Source organism: Rhinatrema bivittatum, chromosome 1 (assembly GCF_901001135.1).
Source record: "Rhinatrema bivittatum chromosome 1, aRhiBiv1.1, whole genome shotgun sequence".
Lineage (NCBI taxonomy): Eukaryota > Metazoa > Chordata > Amphibia > Gymnophiona > Rhinatrematidae > Rhinatrema > Rhinatrema bivittatum.
The window spans coordinates 328,453,989-328,459,988 of NC_042615.1; positions in this window are offsets into that span (position 1 = coordinate 328,453,989).

Consider the following 6,000-nt stretch of genomic DNA (forward strand, 5'->3'; position numbering starts at 1 on the left):
CACCTGAAATGCCTAAATGTTGGCCCCCACCCCAGAATGCCCCTAGCTCACCCCCTTTTTTATACAAGCAAATGTATTCGTGCACCATTCCTTGTGCATGTATTTTTGAGGTCTGTAAATTAGCAGTTCCACGAATATGCACTATTTGTGAAAGCATGCGCTCATTTTTAACGCATGTTTTAAAATTTTCCTTTAATTGTTTGAGACTATAAACTCATTGTTTTTTTCAATGGACTTGATTTTGGTGGACAGCACTGAGTTTTGTATACTGGGAACAGCACTATTATTGCATTAATAGGACCTGTAAAAATGATATATTAGTCTTTGATGATATTATCAAAAGACATATTTTGACAGTCCCACACATGTGTTTTAATTTACTACCAAGGATTTGTTTTTGGATCTAAAGAAATGGGAGCTATTAGCAATCCTACTACTATTATTCATCCACAATATCACTCTATTGAGTAAACTTTATTAACTTGGTAGAGCACAGATGGGCCTATGCAATAAAACCTTTGCTAGCATTCTTTCAGTTTGCAAATGATAAAAATGTTAGCATCCCTGCTAAAATCTCTCTTTAACAGGCAATGCACTACATTTTTAACACATTTGCTTGCTTGTAGCATCTATAGCACATGCAGGAAATTAGTGAGTACGCTATCACAAAACCTGTAAAATCCAGGTGCTAAACAGGCCCGGCGCAACCGGGTGTGCATACCGTGCATTTGCACGGGGTGGAACACAGAGGGGCGTGGCGGACCGGTTGCAGCAGGAGAGTCCTGACATCCTCAGCGGAGCAGAGAGAGGGCAAACTTGTTCTCATTGCTCTCCAAGGAACGTGAGCCAGCAGGGAATGAAACCCAGGCTCACAACAGAACCACCCCGCTCTCGCTTCTCACACACCGGCGAGCTCTACAGTGGAACTCCGCCACCGCAAGGCAAAAAGAAGTACAGTGACTCTGCTGGGACCCAGGAGACTGCAAGAAAGTCTCTTCACAAGGATAGAACAAGCCACCGAGCGTTCCAGTGACTCCCCCCAGCCACCTACCATCGGTGGCCCCCCTTCCACTCTCGGGTCCCTCCCCCTCCCTCTCCCTCTAATGAGCCCGGCCAATGTGTCTCCTAGCAACCCCCGCTGGTGCTCCTGCTGGAGCCATCCGCAAATTCCCAGCCAGAGAACAGTTGCACAAGCCTGTGAGGGAGTGCAAGAGAGCACCCTTAAGAAGGGGACATGAAACAATCACTCCTGCAGAGGCAGAGTTACACATGCAGTAAATGGATTAAACACACTGAAGTCTACAGGGAGAGAGAGAGAGAGAGAGAGCACTTCGTGTAGGCTGGCTGCTGTTATAAAGAACTGCATGATGCATCGCACCTAAATTAGAACATAAGAATGAAAAAATGCCCAGAATATAAATTTTTGTAAAAAGACGGTGCATGTCTTTTTACAAAAATTAGCCCCAATCGATCTCCATATTCCCCTCCGATTACACCATTCCACAAGACCGACAAGAGATGCTTATAAAGGATCACTTCAAGTACCTCCAGCCAAGACTACCAGACACATCACGCTTAGAGATCGGGCATTCTCCACAGCCGGTCCAACATTATGGAACTCCATTCCCCCGGATCTTAGAATGGAACCCAACATTTCAACATTCAAGATAAGACTCAAAACGTGGCTGTTCACGCAGGCCTTTCCTAACTCCAACCCCATCTAATCTCCCTTCACACAACAAGCTCCGCTAGTATTAGCGTTAACAGCCACCTTTCAAAATGTTATTTATACTTATATTTTACTATCTAATCTTCATTTCCCTTCTCATTCCAAGTTATTGTTTTCCCTTGTTTTATGTAACTGCTTTTCTGCACTTTTGTTAAATGGTAAAGTTTCACCCCTGTTTCTTGTGAACCAGCATGATGGGACCACCGTCTTGAATGTTGGTATATAAAAAACTTAAATAAATAAAATAAAAATAAATGTAAATTTAGTGAAAATTGTTTTGTTTTTCGACATGACTGCCAACAGTAAATTTATATTCACAGAGCAGCCAGATGCCAGGCAGCATGGTTTTTACAAGAGGTAGTTCTGATCAGATGAGTCTGATTAGTTTTTTTGTGTGACCAGGCCCGGCGTGACCAGGTGTGCATACTGTGCATTTGCAAGGGGTGGAACAGCCGGGGGGGGGGGGGGGGGGGCAACGGGCCAACAGCAGCAGGAGAGGTCATGGGGCCAACGGTGGAGCTTAACCCACCAGCAGCTGAAGAAAGAGACTGCTAGAGGAGCTTTACCCACCAGCAGCAAGGAAGGAGAGAGGCCGCAGGCTGCCAGTGAAGCTCAATCTACCAGCGGCTGAATGAGAGGCCCGAGTTTGTATTTGTGAGTGTGTGCACCGCACACAATGTCCGCCATCCCCCCGCCCCCCCCAAGCATGAAGGCCATTGGGCCATGGTGGAGCTTATCCCACCACGGCCCGATGACAATAGGAGTCCCTGTATGTATATGTGTGAGAGCCTGTGTATGTCTGTGTAAGACCATCTGTGTGTGTCTATATGACAGCCTATGTGTTTGTGTCTGTGTGAGAGCCTATGTGTGTGTTTGTGTGTGTCTGTGTGAGAGCCTATGTGTCTGTATGAGCACATATGTGTGTGTAAGTGAGCCTATGTGAGTGTTTGTGTATCTCTGTATGACAGCCTATATGTTTGTGTGTGTGTGAGAGTATATGTGTGTGTTTTTGTGTATCTGTGTGAAAGCCTAAGGGGGTAATTTTCAAAGGAGTTACGCATGTAAATGTGACATACTATCGTAGCAATTTTCAAAAGCTATTTACTCGAGTAAAGTGCACTTACTTGAGTAAATCCTATGGACAATTCAATGGCATATATTGTAGCAATTTTGAAAAGCCCACTTACTTGAGTAAAGTGTATTTACTCGAGCAAAAACCAGTTTTGCTCGAGTAAATGCTTTTGAAAATCTGGCCCTAAGTGTGTGTGTGTGTGTCTGTGTGACAGCCTGTCTGTGTGAGCACATTTGTGTATGTGAGAGCCTATGTGTGTGTTTGTGTGTATCTGTTTGAGAGCCTATGTGCCTGTGAATGTGTCTGTCAAAGCCTGTGTGCTTGTGTGTGTTTGTGAATGTGTGCTTGTGTGTGTTTGTGAATGTTTGTGTGACTGTGAGAGCCTATGTGTCACATAGACTCTCACAGGCACACACACATATTGTATCTGTGAGGGAGAAGGAGCCTGTGTATGTGTGAGAGAATGAATGTGTTATTGTGCGTTTGTATGGCCCTACCTCCCCCAATCCATGATGATCTCAGGGTGACTGGAAATCAAAAGATCCCAGGTATGGAGAGCAAGAGACTTTTAAGTCCTTATTAGTTTTAATTTTTGGGTGGAATTTGATGTTTCTACTCTTTTGAAATATTTAATTTTGAAGGAGAAAATAGAACTTATTTGAATTATTGGATTTTTTATTCATCAGATGTTTTGAAATAGTGGATATTCTTATTCATTAATTGGTTTGAACTATTTATTCTTTTTATGAATATGATTTTACTATTAGAAATTGATGTTTTATATTTCTTGATTTTATATTTAATATTTTATGAAGAATGACAATGTTTCTATTTTTCCATTGTTGCTGTGCATGTAGAGGCTGGCTTCTTGTGGGTTCCAGTTCAGTTCTTCTCAGCACGTTTCTGTTTATACTTTCTGATCTCTTCATTCTGTATTTGATGAGGGTCTGTCTGTGTTCTGCAAATGTGACCAAGGTTAGGGGGTGGGGCGTGTCAGTTTTTAAAAATATAAATTGTAGGAGGGAGCTGGGTTTTATCTGATGGGCCAGGACAGAGAGACTGAATGAAACGGGGGGGGGGGGGGGGGGGGGGGGGCAGCACAGTAATTGTTCTCATAGGGCAGCAAAAAACCTAGCACCGGGCCTGGTGTTAAACCCACCTGATCACTAAATAATATGTTGCCATTACTCAAAATTGTATGCTCTTGCCAAACTTAGTACAGTTCTCTTTTACCAATGGTTCCACCTCTTGCTGGAAAACTGTATAAAAATAAACCCAGCACATGGAAGGTTAGACTTTAGTGGGAAGAAGCTGTCTCTCTACCTTCCCTCCTAGCTCACGCTTGATGTCTTATGAAGAGGGGAATTACTGCTCTCCTGCTGCTACTTTCTCTCTGCTGCAACATCTGTCCTGCTGCAGCCTGTTTGTACTATCAGAGACCTGGCATTAGATAGGAACTGGTGGGATGGACCTTTATTGAAATAGTCACCACTCTTCGCTTATACATTGTGACATGTACAACCATATTTGAAAAGCAGTTGCTATCTGTTAACCTTTTTTGTTTGAAAATGCATGTGTGTTGTCTAAATAAATGTGGACATATTTTGGAAGTGATCAAGTGTGTGTTAGCGTCTCTGCTCTCTGGCCTCTCTCTCTCTAGGGTTGTCAACTGGCTCCAGATTTTCAGAACAGGTTGATCAGTCCTAGTTTTATCCCATGTATGCATGCATGCATATAGACTTCTAGTCTACTCTAAAGGAGATAAGGTTGCCAACTGGCTCCAGATTTTCAGAACAGGTTGATCAGTCCTAGTTTTATCCCATGTATGCATGCATGCATATAGACTTCTAGTCTACTCTAAAGGAGATAAGGTTGCCAACTGGCTCCAGATTTTCAGGATGGGCTGATGCAGTCCTGGTTTTACACCACTGACTGCATGAACTTGTTATCTTCCTTTGCTTAAGGATATCAGAACCAGAATCCATCCAGGCAGTGGAGTAAGATCACGATTGCATTAACCTGCACTGAAAACCTGGAGTTAATCGGTAACCCTAAGAAGAGTCAGAGGGATATGATAAAGAAATTAAAATATCTGAAAGGTATCAATAATGCACAAAAAGTACATTTTTTTCTGTGGAAAGTGACATTATAGAATCAGGAGTCAGCCATGTTAAGAAGCTCCAAGACAAAAGACTCAGGAACAGTGTCAAGAAATATTTTGTTTCCAAACTAGTGGTGAATGCCCTCATGGAAGAGAGGGTGGAAGCCAACGTGGTAACAGACTTCAACAAGTTATAGGATTAACACAAAAGTGAAACGACCTAGTCAATCCACATGGCGTGGGAGTAGCCGACGGGTAACTTGCAAGGAGCAGTGATTACAGCTGTAACTACCTCAGAGTTTTCTCACTGTAATCTGCAAAAAACACTGAAGTAACCTGCATAGAAAGATAGAGTAAATTGACCTCTTATCTTGCCTGCTTAGAAAGCTTTCAATAATGACTTCTCAGTCAATGATGGCAGATAAAGACCAAGATTTCCCCGTCCAGTCTGTCCAGTTGAGATTCATCCATCCTGGGTAAATGTGCACATAAATTCCCATATGCAACCCAACACCAACTTCCCTCTCTTCCATGTCGTTTACCTGACTTCTCAAACTCCCACCACCATCACCAACACCACTGCCTTTCACATCCATCCCTTGCATGCCCAGAATCTGCTACAGTCATGGTCTGCTAGAAGGATATCTCAGGTCCTGCCATTCTCAACCTTGATTTCTACAAGACCAATATCCAACCCAATAACCAGGCGCCCTTCTTTTATCTACTATGAAGCTATGCAACAATCTCTATTGGCATGAAGGTTAGTAAGGCTGTTGTAAAAAAAAAAAAGATTCCAGTTTCCCCATTCTCATTGCTGCTTGGGTTTTAAATCATAGTTATTCCATGTTGATTACCTCAATGCTTTCTTAGAGGTCTGATCCTGTTGTACCACAGCTGTTTAGGGCTGCAACTGTCATACCATACAGGTTACTCAATGCCTTCTTGGAAGGCCACTGCAGTCATATCACTGCTGTTTTTGGTTGTAACTGTTGCTCCATGCAGGTTATTCCAGTGCTTCATTCCCATGCTCTAGCCACTAAGGATCCTCCATGGTTATCCCACACTTTTTCAATTCTGTTGCCATTTAATATTTTCACC